Source organism: Macaca fascicularis, chromosome X, assembly GCF_037993035.2.
Source record: "Macaca fascicularis isolate 582-1 chromosome X, T2T-MFA8v1.1".
Taxonomy (NCBI): domain Eukaryota; kingdom Metazoa; phylum Chordata; class Mammalia; order Primates; family Cercopithecidae; genus Macaca; species Macaca fascicularis.
Genome location: NC_088395.1, coordinates 101,434,725 through 101,451,736, shown reverse-complemented (window position 1 = coordinate 101,451,736; position 17,012 = coordinate 101,434,725). Strand labels below are relative to the sequence as shown.

At 45.4% G+C, this 17,012-nt stretch overlaps 1 pseudogene across 1 annotated transcript in view; it reads right to left on the bottom strand.

The window, feature by feature from the left end:
- Positions 1-398: 398 nt before the first annotated feature.
- The window catches only part of LOC123571178 (homeobox protein NANOG-like), a 48,248-nt pseudogene continuing 31,634 nt past the window's right edge, over positions 399-17,012 (bottom strand). Inside the window, exons 2-5 of the transcript XR_010584097.2 lie at positions 6,537-6,685; positions 3,132-3,394; positions 1,785-1,871; positions 399-1,651 (exon numbers count right to left, since the gene is read on the bottom strand). The product of XR_010584097.2 is annotated as a homeobox protein NANOG-like (transcript). The remainder of the gene's footprint in view (positions 1,652-1,784; positions 1,872-3,131; positions 3,395-6,536; positions 6,686-17,012) is intronic.

Sequence of the window (17,012 nt, the reverse complement as noted above, 5' to 3'; positions counted from 1 at the left end):
AGGCTGGTCTCGAACTCCTGACCTTGTGTGATCCACCCAGCTCAGCCTCCCAAAGTGCTGGGATTATAGGCATGAGCCACCTTGCCCAGCCACTTACTCAATTCTATCCATTTTTTGAGGCAGGGGACTCACTGCTGCCCAGGCTGGAGTGAGCCCTCCAGGACTCAAGCGATATTCCTGCCTCCCGAGTAGCTGGGACTACCATGGGCCTCCACGTTCAGCTTTTTCTCTTTACTTCTAAGATACCGTCTTCTCAGCTAATTTACTCCCTCACCCCAACCAAAAATTTAACAAAGATTTTTGTTTAAGCTGTATTTTTACTGATTGAAACACTAGGAGAATTCAGGCCAAAGTCAACTAAAGGAAAAATGGTTGTTTTATTCCTTAGTACTTAAACCAGCCAAAGTAGTACTGATGTCATAATGCAGCAAACACAAGACCTCTTTCCACAAATATTAGCATAATCAACAAAATAGGGGCTATAGTAAAACAGAGCCAAAAAGGGCTGAGGAAATCAATGAAGTATGTTACAGCTTAACCCTTCACCCTTCGCCTCAATAAGGTTTTATTTTATTTTATTTTGACATGGATCTGGCTCTGTCATCCGGGCTGGATTCCTGTGGCACCATCTGGGCTCAGCCTCCTAAGTAGCTGGGATTACAGGCGCCTGCCACCACGCCCAGCTAATCTTTGTATTTTAGTAGAGACAGGGTTTCACCATGTTGGCCAGACTGGTCTCGAACTCCTAACCAGAGGTGATCTACCTCCCTTGGCCTCCCAAAGAGCTGGGATTACAGGAATGAGCCACCGCGCCCGGCCTCAGTAGAGTTTTTTAAAAAATAAGCAAAGCCTCCCAATTCCAAACAATAGGAATATATTTTCATCACACCAATTTGTACTTTCATTTCTTATTTTTTTTTTTTTTCCTTATTCTTGAGGTTAGATTCTAAACCCTAAAAGTACCCAAACTAGTATTAGATCTAGTTATCTATAGCCAGAGACAGCTAGTATCAAGTTGTCTTTAGCAGCCAAGGCTATTAAAATGCCTTTTTTCCAGGAAGATCCAATAGGAAAAAAAAAAAAAAAGAAAGAAAGAAACCTCTCTGATTAGGCTGGATAGGCATAGTGGAACCCAGCCCATGTGGTTTCCAAACAAGAAAAATTATATCAGGGAGGGGAGGGGGGGAGAAGGTTCAGCAAGTGCCCAGACTGAAATTGAGTAATATCAATTTCACTCATCTTCACACAACTTCAGGTTGCATGTTCATGGAGTAGTTTAGGAATAAATCCACGGTTTGTGGAGTACTACAATACCTAGTCGGCTACTGTATTACATTAAGGCCTTCCCCAGCAGCTTCCAAGTCACTGGCAGGAGAATTTGGCTGGAACTGCAAGCAGAACTGCAGAGATTCCTCTCCACAGTTATACATAGGAAGGGACTGTTCCAGGCCTGATTGTTCCAGGACTGGGTGCACCAGGTCTGAGCGTTCCAGGAGTGGTTGCTCCAGGACTGGATGTTCTGGGTCTGGTTGCTCCAGGATGAATTGTTCCAGGTCTGGTTGCTCCATGTCGGAAGGTTCCCAGTCGGGTTCACCAGGCATCCCTGGTGGCAGGAAGAGTAGAGGCTGGGGTAGGTAGGTGCTGAGGCCTTCTGAAAGAGAAGGAGGGATTAACAGAAAGGGTACAAGGGCAACCAGAACTGTCTGTGACTGGAGTTGTGTTTCAGAGATGGACAAGATTGAAGGATCACTGAAAGGAAAGAACAGAATAAAGTTTCCTGTTACCTAAGTCACACCATTGCTATTCTTTGGCCAGTTGTTTTTCTGCCACCTCTTAGATTTCATTCTCTGGTTCTGGAACCAGGTCTTCACCTGCAGGGAAAAATGACAGAAATTGTAAAATATTAGTAATACAGATGTATTTTGAATCAAAGTATATTGCTAACTTTTATTCCTGGCTAGGCGCCATGTCTCACACCTGTAATCCCAACACTTTGGAAGGCCAAGGCGGGCAGATTGCTTGAGCCCAGGAGTTCGGTACAGGATGGCCAACATGAGGAAACACCATCTCTACAAAAATACAAAAAATTAGCTAGGTGTAATGCTGCACGTCTGTGGTCCCAGCTTCTCAGGAGGCTGAGGTGGGAGGATCGCTTGCACCTGAGAAGTTAAGGTTGCAGTGAGCTGAGATTGCATCACTGCACTCCAGCTGGGCGACAACAGAACCAGAGTGTTTCAGAAAAAAAGAGAGAAATGAACATTTTGGATAGAAAATAAAGGCAAGGGCCAAGTGTAGTGGCTCACGCCTGTAATCCTAGCACTTTAGGAGGCCGAGGCAGGTGGATCACTTGAGGTCAGGAGTTGAAAACCAGCCTGGCCAACATGGTGAAGCCCCATTTCTACTAAAAAATACAGTAAAATTAGCCAGGTCGTGGCGGACACCTGTAATCCCAGCTACTTGGGAGGCTGAGGCAGGAGAATCCCTTGAACCCAGGAGGTGGAGGTTTCATTCATTTGTACTTAAACCAGCCAAAGTAATGCTAATGTCATTATGATGTCTCATTATGAGGCCACTGCACTCCAGTCTGGGTGACAGAATGAGACTCCATCTCAAAAATAAACAAGAGAAAAAAAGGAAATAAAGGCTGGAAGAGGATAAGCCAATTAATGAAAGAAAATGGCCAATAAATAATGAACAATGATGAGACTTATTAGTAAGCAAATGCACACAGATAAAAACAAAACAAGCTGGAGGTTGCTGGCAGAAAGAAAAAAAAGGAAAAAAAAAGTTTGTATTTTAATGAGAACAAGTGTGAGTTAGGGATTCTCCTCCTAACCTGGAAAGTGGAGTTATATACTTCTTTTTTTCTTAAGGAAACGTTGGAAAGATTTTCACAATATTGGTCTGTGCAGGAAAGTGGTTAAATGACACATTCACATAATAGAATATTTAAGGAAAGAAAGAGGTGAAGAAAGTTACAAAAGCATTTCATCGTCATACTTAAATTATTTGCAGAAGGCGATGTGCTGACACATAGAACACACATCTATCTATGTGCATCCACAGAGATCTTAGCCATACAAATCAGTCTAATTTTTGTTCACCTCATTGCAACAACAAAACAAGCCTACCTGTTTGTAGCTGAGGTTCAGGATGTTGGAAAGTTCTTGCATCTGCTGGAGGCTGAGGTATTTCTGTCTCTGAAATCTATCATTGAGTACACACAGCTGGGCGGAAGAGAACACAGTTCTGGCCTTCTGTTTCTTGACCGGGACCTTGTCTTCCTTTTTTGTGGCACTATTCTCTGCAGCAGTAGGTTGTTTGCCTTTGGGACTGGTGGAAGAATCGGGGCTGTCCTGAATAAGAAGATCCATGGAGGAAGGAAGAGGAGAGACTGTTGGGAACAAATAAAAGGACACTTTTGTCTAAAACTTTTTTCAAATATTAAAATATCCTGTTAAAAAAAGTGTTTTCAAAGTACTTTGATAATTCCCAGAAACCCAGATCTAAGTAATAAGAAGCAACTTCTTAACCAGCCCTGGCACTTTTGCAAGCTTTATACAGTATTAATCCAAGAAGTCTTATCAGTATCTCCATTTTGTATATAATAGACTGCGTTGGGAGAGATCTACAACGGTGGCCAATGCATTGCTAAGCGGCAATACCACTTTTTTTTTTTTTTAAGATGGAGTTTCGCTCTTGTTGCCCAGGCTGAAGTGCAATGGCACAATCTCTGCTCACCACAACCTCCACCTCCCAGGTTCAAGCAATTCTCCTGCTTCAGCCTCCGGAGGGGCTGGGATTACAGGCATGCACCATCACGCCTGGCTAATTTTGTATTTTTAGTAGAGACAGGGTTTCTCAATGTTGGTCAGGCTGGTCTCGAACTCCTGACCTCGTGATCCACCTGCCACGGCCTCCCAAAGTGCTGAGATTACAGGCGTGAGCCACCGCACCGGGCCGGCGCTACCACTTTTTACTTTAAACTGATGCTCAAAAGCCCCTACACTGGGTGTTAATAGGTCAGAATAGAGATCCACCAATTTTCACCTATTGTATCTCACCCTAAATCACTCTCTGTTTATGGTCTTCATCAACACCTACATGATTGCTTAAATGACATGATTCTGGGGATTCTATAAAACCAGCACCTCAGCCACGTGTGATGGCTCACGCCTGTAATCCCAACACGTTGGGAGGCCAAGGTGGGCAGATCACTTGAGATCAAGAGTTCAAGACCAGTGTGCCAACATGGTGAAACCCCATGTCGACTAAAAATTACAAAAATTAGCCAGGAGTGGTGGCACATGCCTGTAATCCCAACTACTGGGGAGGCTGAGGCAGAAGAATCACTTGAACCCGGGAGGCGGTGATTGCAGTGAGCCGAGATCTTGCCACTGCACTCTAGCCTGGGTGACAGAGTGAGACTCTGTCTCAAAAAAATAAAAACCCAGTGACTGACTGCCCAGTTCTTAATGCTACGACCAGCATGATATGTGAATTTAGATAAGTTTCTGTTTCCATCCAGGCCTTCCGTTTACCAGCTCTGACCTCATCTCCAAAAATTTTTATTTATTTATTTAAATGAGGTAACCAACTGAAATTCTCTAACATAGGGCCTGGCATATACTGATTTTGTAACTAGAAATGAATACCTAGTTTTCCCAGTGTTTATCTCTCAATTCTAACCTGTAGTCACAGAACAAATGGACAGGCTCTAAAACAGCAAAATTCACAATCTCTTGCAAGGAGCTCTGAAAAGCAGAGGAAGCCTTTCAACTAATGATTAGAATTGGGGAAAATCCTAAATATTAGCTAGCTATATAAACTGTCACTTGATGTGTGCTAAAGAAAACACGCCCACTTGCTCATTCCCAAACCCAGCACTGTTATTTTTAACATCTGAAATTATAAAGGTGGCCAGGCACGGTGGCTCATGCCTGTAATTCCAGCACTTTGGGAGGCCGAGGCAGATGGATCAGTTGGGGTAAGGAGTTTGAGACCAGCCTGGCCAACATAGCGAAACCACGTCCCTACTAAAAAATACAAAAATTAGCCGGGCGTGGTGGCATGTGCCTGTAATCCATGCTACTCGAGAGACTGAGACAGGAGAATCACTTGAATCTGGGAGGCGGAGGTCGCAGTGAGCCGAGATCACGCCACTGCACTCCAGCCTGGGCAACAGTAAGACCTTGTCTCAAAAAAAAAAGAAAAAAATTATAAAGACAAGAACATTAATGCAAAGTTTTGAAAAACTGGGTGAATAGCAACACGGGGTGGGTCAATGCCTGTAATCCCAGTGACTTGGGAAGCTGAGGGTGGAGGATCGCTTGAGGTCAGGAGTTCAAGACCATCTACAAAGTGAGACGCTGTCTCTACAAAAAGAATTTTTAAATTAGCTGGGTATAGTGACACACGCCTCTCATCCTAGTACTTGGGAGGCTGAGGCAAGAGGATCACTTGAGCCCAGGGTAGAGGCTGCAGTGATCCATGGTCATACCATTGCACTCCAGCCTGGGTGACAGAGCGAGTCCGTGATTCTCAAAAAGAGAAAAGCAGGGTGATATTCAAATCTAAGGTTCAAATATAGCAATCGTGTTTACTTATTCCTTTTCCACAACCTACTCTTTACAACAGTAGTCAAAATATAAATGCACTTTTTAAGCTATTTTACAGTGTCAGTGTTACCAATGGCATTCTTGGTAAAGTTGGTTCATTCTTAAGTTTTTGAAAACTACTGAAAAATTGATTTTTCAAAAAAGTGGTAGCGGCTTAATGAGTATCCCAAGTATCCCTCACTCCTTGCAGCTGCCAGTCAGAAGCCTGAGTACTAGCACAGGTTTTGGAGGCAAACTGGACTTCTAGCTACGTTCTGTTTGACTGTCAGTAGATTAAACTTTCTAGAATTATCTTTACCGTAAAGTTGGGTCAACACTTCCCAGGACTTAGAAGTCAACATGGGAGGTGCTCCCAAACTCAGAGCTGCCCAGTAACATCCACAAACCCAGAGAATGGAGAAGAGCCAGCCGTTAGTGACGTAGAAAGAATTACACAAATTATATATTAATTACAGAAATCTCATTGTGATCTGCCATGCCATTTTTGGCAAAACAAAAACATCATGCTCGTCCCTGAGCTATGATGTTAGGTCTTCTGGTTAATTAGCAGTAACATCTTCTATAGCTGCGTGTCCAGTGCTATGAGAAGGTGTACGCATCACCTTCATTTAACTATAATGATACTTTTTTGTTTCCACCATGCCTAAGCCCATAGGTTCTCAAATTTACTACATACTGTTCAACTGCCAAATTCTGTGTCCTTCAACTCAGTGCACACTCCTGAGACTTGGGACATGGTCAAAGGGCAGGTGCCACCAAGTTACAATTGAAAGAGGGGTTTCCAGAGGATTAGTTGATAATAACACTTGCTTATAATAATGGTCTATCATTGCTCAAGAGGGAAATGATCCCTCAACCCTCTCTCCTTCTCTTTTCCCTTAAGTAACTTGGCCTTTCAAGGATAAATTTTTTTCTTACCAGTCTCCGTGTGAGGCATCTCAGCAGAAGACATTTGCAAGGATGGATGGTTTTCTTCAGGCCCACAAATCACAGGCATAGGTGAAGATTCTTTACCGTCGGATGCTTCCAAGCAAGGCAAGCTTTGGGGACAAGCTGGATCCACACTCCTGTTAGTATTGAGGAAGAGGAGAAAAAAATTTAAGAGGTAGACTGGAAAAAAGGTTAAGGCAGCTTCAAGACTTTTCTGGAAGATGTTAGAGAAATATGACCTCCAGAAGCAGAAGTATCAAGAAGTTGGGATAAAGAGAGTCGCCTACACAGTAACAGGAGACAACCAGCTCAGTCCAGCAGAACGTTAAAATCCTGGAGTCTCTAGATTTATAATGAAGGCTCTATCACCCTTAGACCCACCCCTCCTGGTGGGCACACCCCCACCGGCCCACCCTTGTGAATTCTCAGTTAATCCCGTCTGCCAGTCTCACCAAGGCCATTGTAATGCAAAAGTAACTGTGGAGTAACCCAGACGAGGTCGGGAACTAGAAAACCGGGTAACAGAACCTGAAGACAAACCCAGCAATAAATACTTCCAGGTTCATCACGTTTCCAACTTTTAAATCAGGAATGGTTCAACAGGAATGCGATAAAACTTTAAAAATAAAGAAAAAGGCCGGGCGCGGTGGCTCACCCCTGTAATCCCAGCACTTTGGGAGGCCATGGCGGGTGGATCACCTGAGGTCAGGAGTTCGAAACCAGCCTGTACAACATGGCGAAACCCCGTCTCTACTAAAAATACAAAAATTAGCCCAGCGTGGTGGTGGGCGCCTGCAGTCCCAGCTACTCCGGAAGCTGAGGCGGGAGAATCCCTTGAACCTGGGAGGCAGAGGTTGTGATGAGCCGATATCGCACCACTGCACTCCAGCCTGGGCTACAGAGCGGGACTATGTCTCAAAAAGGGGGTGGGGGTGGGGGTGGGGATGCATGTACCTTCAATATCTGAGGTTACTGAAATTCTCATTAGGGCGATTTCTTGATTTGAGATAACTTAGTGTCTCAAAATCTGTCTAGTTTGGCCAGAAATTTCAACTAGCTCCATTTTCCTCTTTCATTCACTTTGAGGTCATAGTAAAACACAACATAGCATCATGGTATGAAGCCAAGGTATCAGTTAATGTTGAAAATGGTACTTGTGCCGGGCGCGGTGGCTCACGGCTGTAATCCCAGCACTTTGGGAGGCCGAGGCGGCCGGATCACGAGGTCAGGAGATCGAGACCATCCTGGCTAACACGGTGAAACCCCATCTCTACTAAAAATACAAAAAATTAGCCGGGTGTGGTGGCGGGTGCCTGTAGTCCCAGCAACTCAGGAGGTTGAGGCAGGAGAATGGCCTGAACCCAGGAGGCAGAGCTTGCAGTGAGCCAAGATCGCGTCACTGCACTCCAGCATGGGCGACAGAGCGAGACTCCATCTCAAAAAAAAAAAAAAAAGAAAATGGTACTTGTTTTCAGCCCCTGCCTTAGTTTCCTTTAGTTTGGTCTCTTGTCTATCCCTCCTCCCAGGTGGTCGACTTCTGACTTTTTCCCTCTGGCTCTTTAGCTTCTTCTCAGGTCTGGTGATATTGTCATGTCTTTCAAGACTACTCAGTGCCCATCGTGTGTGTGTGTGTGTGTTTCTGGGCGAAGGGAGTGTTTGGGTGAGGGAGAAGGGACAAAATGGAGGAAGGTGAACAAGAAGGCACAATCCATGTTGCTTCCGGGTTCTTCCTCACCAACTTTCCCACGCGGGAAGATGCAGATCAACCGAGCATGCACCAGGTGATGTCAATCCGAAGAGATCGAAACTTACCTGGCAACACCTATGGAGATGCCCCTATCATGCCCTTATCCCGCCCACTGCCCTCCCCCTTCCAGTACCAATGCTTAAAGGTCCGCAGCCGGCAGTAGCCGGTGTGACTTCTTCGGCCCTGCATTTGTGGACCGGAGAACATCACCCGAGAGCGCAGGCGCGACTTCCCTGGCCCCCCACACCTGAGGACCAGAGAACCTCGTCGGAGAGTGTGTGCATATTTGCAATAAAAGACTGCCACTTTCTTATGTACTTTGGCCTCATGTTTAATTACTTAGCTCTCCTAAATTAAGTTACATTAAATTAAATTAAATTAAAACAGGGAGGTGTTTTCCAAATGAACAAAGTTTTTAGAGTGGGGTTCCAGCACTAACATTCATGGACAAAGTCTACAGGTTTCGATTTTCCTTCCTATTCCCAAACCCAACATTCAAAAAACCTAAGATTTCTTCCTCTTTTCCAATCTCCCACACCATAAAGTAAACTCTTAGCAAATCCCGATTATGTAATTTTTGAAGACACAACTCTTTGACTCATTCTCCTCTGCACTCTGCTCCTAGGTCTGCACCCAAAGCAGCTGGCTTTGCTCCCACACAAGCTGACTTTTGTTCACAATGGAAAGACTCCAACTGTTGAGAGTCAAAGTATTGCTGGGTGCGAAGCAAGGAAGTCAAATTGGGCGTAATCTTTTTTCTTCTCAGACCACCACTGGGGAGAAGATTAACCATAGGGGTATCAAGGAGCCGGTGAGTGGAACTAGATACGTCATGCTTCAGGCAGATAGTGAAACTAGGCCTCATAAAACTTAGAAACTAGGCCTCATATAGAAAAAATTAACACCAGGTGGCTCTGGATAGGGTCCCACCCTGCCTCGATAGGGACCCACCCTGATAGGGTCCCACCCTGCCAATTCCGGGAAACAACCTCATGGGGTCCCACCCTGCCAATTCCGGGGGTCCCACCCTGCCTCGAAGTTCCCGGAATCAACAACTCCAGGAAAAAACCTCATAAGGTCCTGCTCTAACCAATTAGCATAAGACACCTTGCTCAGGCCATAGCTAGACCCAATCATTTTGCGTCTTAAGCTTTGTTTGAATTTCGCACCATAAGCTGTGTTTGAACTTGTGTTTGCCTATATAAACAGCCTGTAACAAGCAGTCGGGGTCCCAGGGCATCATTGCACTCCAGCCTGGGCAACAAGAGCGAAATTACGTCCCAAAAAAAAAAAAGGATTTCTTTAAAAAAATTTTTTTATTAAAATTTTTTTTTCCTATGGTGCTGGGAAAAACAATTTCTGACTCATGGCTCAGCTTTGAATTTGTCAGATCTTACTCTAACTAAAGGCTTTTAATATTCAAGGACGGAATTACTGTGTATACCAAGTTCTAAGGTCTACTGGAGGGTTCAGAAGACTAAACCATCAAACCGAATTGTCAAAAATAGTCCTGACTGGTTTTGGCTCCTGAAAAATAGGAGGAAAAAAAAAATAGTCCTGACCTTGACCAACACTATTGTTGCCAGCGTATTTATGACTTCCTCTTTCCCACCCTACCCTCAGGGGATCTTTGACCTACTGTAAAAAGGGATTTCTTTTTCACCCCTAGAGCCTGCAGGGAGAGGAGGAATATCTAAGAATGCCTTTCAAAGTTTAGCAAACATAGAACGTTGCTCTGGAACAGTATAATATTGTTGGCCAGAAGAGAATCGCCTCCTCAATTTCTCAGTAAGTGTTAGAGAAAGAGGAAGAAGAACATGTGGGTGGAGTTGAGGAAGGTGAAGTGATGATGATGTTGGGGAGAGAAAAGTCCAGCACCTATGACAATTCTCTTATCTTGACCTTAGCTGTTGCTCCAGTTAGCTGATGTGGGATAAAATAAAGCTCTTGACCCTAATACAGCGTCCAAAGAGTGAATTATCTAGGTAGTGAGTTATCCCAATTGATTGTTCAGGGTCAGTTACAGATCAAACTCCTTGTTCTACAATTTTCCACCTTCTCACTACTGCAATTGACCAGTATTAAAAGCTTTTTACAAAAATAAATAAATAGTATACCTAGACTATTGCAGGACATCAGAGTATTTCAGTTGGAGGAAGAGGGAGTTGGAGGAAGAGGGAGCAAGAGGTCCCAGCCACCAGGAGCAAATAAGTTTAATTATGTAAAAGAAAGAGTTCAGCCAGGTGCGGTGGCTCCTGCCTGTAATCCCAGCACTTTGGGAGGCCAAGGTGGGTGGATCAGGAGGTCAGGAATTCAAGACTAGCCTGGCCAAGGTGGTGAAACCCCATTTCTACTGAAAATACAAAAATTAGTCGGGCATGGTGGCAGCCGCCTGTAATCCCAGCTACTCGGGAGGCTGAGGGAGAGAATTGCTTGAATCTGGGAGGCAGAGGTTGCAGTGAGCCCAGAGGACACCACTGCACTCCAGCCTGAGCAACAGAGCAAGACTCCATCTCAAAAAAAAAGCACAAAACAACAACAACAACAACAACAAACCAGAGTTCAAAGCTAGGGCACATAGTGTAATGTTCAGGAAATTCAGTTTCAAGAAAGCATTTGCTAGGCCGAGCACGGTGGCTCAGGCCTGTAATTCCAGCACTGTGGCAGCCCTAAGACAGGCAGATCACCTGAAGTCAGGGGCTCGAGACCAGCCTGGCCAACATGGTGAAACCCCATCTCTACTAAAAATACAAAAATTAGCTGAGCATGATGGCGGTCACCTGTAATCCCAGCTACTCAGGAGGCTGAGGCAGGAAAATCACTTGAATTTAGGATGCAAAGGCTGCAGTGAATAGAGAGTGTACCATTGCACTTCCAGCCTGGGCAACAGAATAAAACTATGTCTAAAAAAAAAAAAAAAAAAAAAAGGAAATGAAAAGAAAGCATCATTTGCTAATGGTACTAGTTGTTTTCTTAAATTTGAATTGAGAAACAACTTCTATATGGTGAACAAACCTCAAGTAAATATCTTTGTTTTGAAACAGAGCCTCACTTGTCACCCAGGCTGGAGTGCAGTGGCCTGATCTATGCTCACTGCAACCTCCACCTCCTGGGTTCAAGCAATTCTCTTGCCTCAGCCTCCTAGTAGCTGGGATTACTGGTGCACACCACCATGCCCGGCTAATTTTTGTATTTTTTAAGTAGAGATGGGATTTCCCCATGTTGGCCAGGCTGGTCTTGAACTCCTGACCTTGTGATCTGCCTGCCTCAGCCTCCCAAAGTGCTGGGATTACAGGCGTAAGCCACCGTGCCTGGCCTATAAATGTCTTAATGAATGTTTACTTATGTACAACCTCCCGGATAAAGACAGAAGGCATTTCCAGCACTTAATAGGTTAGCTTGCATTGACGTTAAAGGCCCAGGAATCTCAAAATTCAATTGTTCCTTAGACTTTTTTCAAATTCTTTTATGTTTCAGTCATGGAGTCAAACAACCTGAATTTGGATTCTATTTCCTCCTATTTCCACCCACTAGTTATGTAACCAATAGTTTCCTCTTTTTTTGGAGTCAGAGTCTCACTCAGTTACCCAGGCTGGAGTGCAATGGCATGATTTGGCTCACTGAAACCTCCGCCTCCCGGGTTCAAGCGATTCTCCTGCCTCAGCCTCCTGAGTAGCTGGGATTACAGGCACCCGCCATCATGCCTGGCTAATTTTTGTTTTTTTGTAGAGACAGGGTTTCACCACATTGGTCAGGCTAGTCTTTAACTCCTGATTTCAGGTGATCTGCCTGCCTCGGCCTCCCAAAGTGCTGGGATTATAGGCGTGAGCCAGTGCATCCAACCAATGGTTTCATATTTCCTTTTTTTCTTTTCTCTTTCCTTTTTCTTTCCTATTTATTTATTTATTTATTTATTTATTTATTTATTTATTTCTGAGACAGAGTCTCACTCCAGCGCCCAGGTTGGAGTGCAGTAGAGCAATCATAGCTCACTGCAGCCTCTAATCTCTGGGCTCAAAAGATCCTCCTGCCTTAGCCTCCTAAGGAGCTTGGAGTACAGGCACGCACCACCATGCCCTGCTTAGTTTAGTTTTGTTTTGTTTTGTGTTGTAGAGACAGGATTTGGCTATGTTGGGTCATCTGGAACTCCTGGTTTCAAGTGATCCTCCTGCCTTGGCCTCCCAAACACTGGGATTATGGACGTTAGCCACCACATCCTCACACCCATCCCTCCATTTTAAAAAGTAATAATAATAATCACTCATAATTTACAGTTTGACATTAGTATGTTTCGGTTTCTGTAAGTGTAAAGTGCACATAATGCCAGTGGTTGCTTCTTAGAATCATAACAGGTGGCCGGGCACAATGGCTCACGACTGTAATCCCAGCACTTTGGGAGGCCACGACGGGTAGATCATGAGGTCAGGAGATCAAGACCATCCTGGCTAACACGGTGAAACTCCATCTCTACTAAAAATACAAAAAATTAGCTGGGCGTGTTGGTGGGCGCCTGTAGTCCCAGCTACTTGGGAGGCTGAGGCAGCAGAATCAGTTGAACCCGGGAGGCGGAGTTTGCAGTGAGCCAAGATCAGATCGTGCCATTGTACTCCAGCCTGGACAACACGAGCAAAACTATGTCTCAAAAAAATAAAAAAATATGGTACTTGAGGGCCAGGCACAGTGACTCACACATGTAATCCCAGTACTTTGGGAGGTGGAAGTGGGAGGACCGAGAGGTCAGGAGTTTGAAACCAGCCTGGACAGTGTGGTGAAACCCCATTTCTACTAAAAATACAAAAATTAGCCAGGCATGGTGGTGGGCGCCTGTACTTGGGAGGCTGAAGCAGGAGAATGGCTTGAGACTGGGAGGTGAAGGTTGTGGTGAGCTGAGATCGCACCACTGCACTCCAGCCTGTGTGACAGAGTGAGAATCCATCAAGAAAGAAAGAAAGAGAGAGAGAGAAAGAAAGAGAGAGAGAGAGAGAAAGAGAGAGAGAGAAGGAAGGAAGGAAGGAAAGACGGATGGAAGGAAGGAAGGAAGGAAAGAAGGAAAGAAGGAAGGAAGGAAGGAAGGAAGGAAGGAAGGAAGGAAGGAAGGAAGGAAGGATGGATTATGCCTGTAATCCCAGCTACTCGGGAGGCTAAGGCAGGAGAATCGCATGAAGCTGGGAGGTGGAGGTTACAGTGAGCTGAAATCGCACCATTGCACTCCAGCCTGAGCAACAAGAGGGAAACTCCATCTCAAAAAATATATATATATTAAATGTCCCATGAGTAATGTAAGGTATCAAGCCCTACTAAATTATACACTTTATTTTTATTTATTTATTTATTTTGAGATGGAGTTTCACTGTGTCACCCAGGCTGGATTGCAGTGATGCCATCTCAGCTCACTACAACATCTGCCTCCCAGGTTCGAGCAATTCTCCTGCCTCAGTCTCCCAAGTAGCTGGGACTATAGGCGCCTGCCAACACGTTCAGCTAATTTTCTTGGATTTTTAGTAGAGATTGGGTTTCACCAAGTTGGCCAGGCTGGTTTTGAACTCCTGACCTCGAGTGATCCGCCAGCCTCGGCCTTCCAAAGTGCTAGGATTACAGGCATGAGCCACCACGCCAGGCCGATAAATTTTTATTTCATAGTTATTCATTCTTTTTTTTTTTTTGAGACGGAATCTCGCTCTGTCGCCCAGGCTGGAGTGCAGTGGCCAGATCTCGGCTCACTGCAAGCTCCGCCTCCCAGGTTCCCACCATTCTCCTGCCTCAGCCTCCCGAGTGGCTGGGACTACAGGCGCCCGCCACCGCGCCTGGCTAGTTTTTTGTATTTTTTAGTAGAGACGGGGTTTCACCGTGTTAGCCAGGATGGTCTCGATCTCCTGACCTCGTGATCCGCCCGTCTCGGCCTCCCAAAGTGCTGGGATTACAGGCTTGAGCCACCGCGCCTGGCCCTCAGAGTTATTCAATAATATTTATTGAGCACCTACTGTATATCAGAGACTAGTTGAAATACGGGTGATTATGACAATGAATGAGATCAACAAGTTTCCAGCACTAAGAGAGTTCTCATTATGGTGGGGGTAGAGAGATGAAGGAATATATAAATATGGTAATTTTAGATGATGTTGAGTACTGTAAAGTAAATAAAAGTAAATAATGTGACCAGGAGTGACTGAGTATGTGTAGGGCTACTTCAGATAGCTAGTCACAGAAAACATTTTTGAATAGGTGACATTAGAGGTGAGATCTGAATGTTGCAAAGGAGGCAGCCACTCTCAAATCTGGAAGCAGACCATTCTAAGCTGTGGGAACAGCAAGAGCATAAGTCTGGAGATGGTAAGAAACGAAGTGTCTCTGAGAAACAAAAGAAAACAAAAGAGGGTGTGGTTGACATGTAACGAACAAGTCAGGGAATGTGGTCAGATGAGATTGGAGACTTATCATTTTCTTAGTAGATTTTTCTTTTATCATAAAGCAATGCCTCAATTTTCTGGTTCTCAAAGTATTTAAAGAATATTAGAAGCCAGGCACTGAAAGGACACAAAGATAGATGTGTACCCGCCCCCCACCCGCGACACCCTTGTTCTGCTCTCTAATCTTTGCACGTACCAGAGGTTTTGTAAGTTCTGTAAGTACATGTTTCTCTTTCTGAGGCCAGGTCACAAGGAATGTTTAAGTAAGATAGCCAGGTCACAAGGTGTGTTTAAGCAAGATAGCCATAAACTGGTCGTGCAACCTGATGCAATATAATTAACTGCCTTTGTGTAAAACTGCTCTTCTGCCTCAAGGGTTGTACTGAAATATCAGAAATGGCGGGAACCAATCATAGTTTGCCAAATCGCTTTGTTCAAACTCCAGCCAATCATACCTCTAATTTGTATAATGATTCTATGCCTACTTTCCTTAGACTATATAACATTGTTCGGAGCTCAGTAGGGGAGCTCTCCTGCCCGTCTCGTTTCACGAGCAAGTGAGAGCTCCAGGTTCGAACCTGTAATAAAGATCCTTGCTGCTTAGCTTTGACTCTGGACTCTGGTGGTCTTCTTCGGGGAATAAACGGTCTGGGCATAACAAATGGGGGCTCGTCCGGGATTTCCCCCAAGCCCACCAGACCCCCAAGTCAACGGATCTTAATCTGTAGGTAAGCCGGCTTTGTCACTGTCTCTGTCTTTGTCTCTGTCTGTCTCCCTGAAATTTCGCGAAATCCGTAATCTGTAATCTGTATTGGTCTGTTCTGTAAGTGGCACGGTCTTGGCGGACGCGCTAGAAGACAGCCACTCGGGACTGGTGGGAGACGTTCCCCAGTGCCCATCTGGGGGCCTCCATCCTTGGTTGCCCCGTCTGACTCAGGTCGGAAGTCCGACACGCGCTCGCGAATGCTCATCGTTATTACTGTCTGTCCGTTATTGTTAAGTGTTAAGTGTAAGCCCAAAACGAAACATAAAACCTTTTCTTCCCCCTCCAGGACCGGACCTGTCGGATACTCCCCTCTGCTTCACACTCATTTTCGTCCCCCCTTCTCTTTGTAGAAGCAGTCCAAAGATGGGCAACAACCAGAGCACGCCGCTCTCACTCCTTGTTACCAATTTTAAGGATGTGAAGGCTCGGGGGCGTAACTTAAGCGTAGAACTAAAGAAGGGAAAGCTAGTTACTTTCTGCCGTTCGGAGTGGCCCTCTTTCGGCGTAGGGTGGCCCTCTGAAGGAACTTTCTGTCTCTCTATTATTACTAAGGTAAAAACTAAGATTTTCCTGCCAGGGCAGTCAGGACATCCTGATCAAATTCCTTATATTCTAGTGTGGCAGGATCTTGTGGAAAACCCACCACCCTGGATAACTCCATTCATCCTTGAGCCCTGCAAAGTCCTAGTAACGCGACCTACAAGACAAAAGACTCCCTCTGCTCCCTCGGCCCCTGTGCTGCCGGACAGCCAGGACCCCCTAACGTTAGAACCCACATTTCCCCCACCATATCAGCACCTTATCCCGCAGGACCCAGTCCCCCAGGGTGGTGCTTCCGTAGAGGGAAACCGAGAAGCGGAAGCAGCCGAGAGTGAAAGTAACCTGGGGGGGCCGGCCGGCCGAACACGAGGCCGCGTACAGCGGGACCAAGCTTCCTGACTCCCTGACTCCACTGTAGCCCTGCCTCTCAGAGAAATAGGATCGCTCGATGATACCGGGCTCTCCCGTCTCATGTATTGGCCTTTTTCCACCAGTGATTTATACAATTGGAAGTCCCAAAATGCTCGGTTCTCAGATAATCCCAAAGATCTAACCTCGTTGTTAGACAGTGTCATGTTTACTCACCAGCCGACCTAGGATGACTGTCAACAGCTCCTCCGAATCCTGTTCACAACGGAGGAGCGGGAAAGAATCCAAGTTGAGGCCAGAAAACTGGTTCCAGGAGATGACGGCCAGCCAACTGCAAATCCTGACCTCATTAATGCGGCTTTCCCTTTGACCCGGCCCAGATGGGACTACAACACGGCAGAAGGTAGAGGACGACTGCTCATTTATCGCCAGACTCTAATGGCGGGTCTCCGGGCTGCAGTTCGCAAGCCCACCAATTTGGCTAAAGTATATTCTGTGTTACAAGGTAAGACAGAAAGCCCCGCTGTGTATTTAGAGAGATTAATGGAAGCCTTCAGACAGTTTACCCCTATGGACCCGGAAGCACCGGAAAATCAGGCAGCGGTAGTAATGTCCTTTGTAAACCAGGCAACACC